The following is a 1,731-nucleotide window of genomic DNA, read 5'->3' as shown; positions in this document are numbered from 1 at the left end:
TGTGTTAGCCCTGCGATGGATTGGCGACCTGTCCAGGGGGTACCCCGCCTTTGCCCGATTGCCGGCTGGGATTGGCTCCAACCCCCCCGTGACCCCGTTCAGGGACTAAGCGGTAGAGAATGAATGAATAAGTTTATTGTTACTGAGTTAAGGAGTTCAACATCAGGACATTGAGATCCTAGTAAAAATGACATGTGACCTTCAAACTCTGTAAAGAAGAAACAATCTGGTATCTGTGGTGTCACATTACAGTTCCTCCTGATTGTCCCGACCTGTTTAAAGAAACTAGGACCCACTCAGTTTTCCATCATCACTAACCCAGTAGAACAGAAGACACATATTGCAAATGTGTAAACACGTTCTCATTGGATTGACACATTTTCCCACTCTTTGCAAAACAACCAACACGGATGTCATTCAAACAGTCCAAACTCCATTGTTCTAGCTATGGTGACCAAAGACAAACCATCCATTCCTAACTATGAGAAACTATTAAGATCAGTGTAGAATCACTAAAGCTCCTGTTTGACACTGCTTCACACAAATCTTCACTTAGCAATCAGTCTGTGAGCCTGATAAAAACGAGCCAGGTACTTGTTGTTCTTTGCCAATATGGATGGAGGAGGTCTAAGGCAAATGAGAGTGAGAGTAAGAGGTAGAGGAGTCCGGGGGTGATGTGAAGGTGTAGTTGGAAGGGCTCAAGTTTCAGATGAAATTCGGGCAGCTATTATCGATCACATTATCAATCATGTCCCTTCTCTTAGAGAGGCTGGACAAAGAATCCATCCTGTTTTAAACAAAAACACTGTTGCTTCCATTGTCAGAATTTTTTGACAGGAGAACAGGTAGTGTTGCTGTACATTAGATGGAGAAATATCTCTAGTGATATACTTCATGTGTTTCCCCATCCCCATTACATGTATTCTTTATAGAATCCAAAGGCTACCATTCTCTGGTGGTCCAGGGACAATTTTAGTGCTGAGCAGGAGGCAGCCATTGTAAACATAGTTGCAGCAAACAATGCCATAAGGCTACGTGAAATCAGGGAAGCAGTGATCTGTGCAAAAAGGCTAATTTGACACAGCCTATATAGAAAGACAAATGGCACCAGCTATAAGCTACAATGATAAGCACTGATTCACACTGAGTTGTGTATTTTGTCTTTTGTTGTCCACTGTATAATGACTGACTGAAAGAGCTCCTATACTTGTTTGCAAGTTGCGTTGTTTGAAGGCAAAATTTGCTTTTGTTGCCTATTTTAAATGTTTTGGCATGGCTAGAGCCTTTTGCAAACGAAATGTGTCATTTTGCCATAAGTGATACTTTTTAGACAGGTGTGTTAACTGTTTTGAAAATGTAGAGTTTCAATTGACGGCTGCTTCAAAGCAATCAGGAAAAACTGAAAGCTGAACCACGCCTAAAGAGAGAAGACAAAGACTAAATCAATCAAGATGTTTTTAATTCTAACCCGGTTCTTTAATCTGAAGGCCCCAAGAAGTAACACTCAGGATACAGAAATCAGCTTTAAGTAGATTTATTTTCTTCTGGTTAGATGCAGAGTTATTACAGCGCTGGGCCCTGAGAGATGGCAAGTCTCCAAGAGCATCGATCATCACCAAACGTTTACATTTATCTTCTCGGGCTGGGACTGCCCTGTACATGGGTGGTACAATATACGTCAATATTCTAGTATGTTCATATAGGCAATATGTGTGTGTGTTGTTATCTTCT

At 41.4% G+C, this 1,731-nt stretch overlaps 1 long non-coding RNA gene across 1 annotated transcript in view; it reads right to left on the bottom strand.

Moving 5' to 3' along the window:
- Positions 1–1,377, bottom strand: part of LOC109953127 (uncharacterized) — a 17,450-nt gene extending 16,073 nt beyond the window's left edge. The window contains exon 1 of the long non-coding RNA XR_002273853.1: positions 1,135–1,377. This is a non-coding gene — a long non-coding RNA (uncharacterized LOC109953127). The remainder of the gene's footprint in view (positions 1–1,134) is intronic.
- Between the last annotated feature and the right edge of the window lie 354 nt (positions 1,378–1,731).

This window comes from Monopterus albus, unplaced genomic scaffold (assembly GCF_001952655.1).
Source record: "Monopterus albus unplaced genomic scaffold, M_albus_1.0 scaffold549.1, whole genome shotgun sequence".
NCBI lineage: Eukaryota > Metazoa > Chordata > Actinopteri > Synbranchiformes > Synbranchidae > Monopterus > Monopterus albus.
Note: the sequence above shows the minus strand (reverse complement) of the source record. Positions and strands in the feature narration are given on the sequence as shown.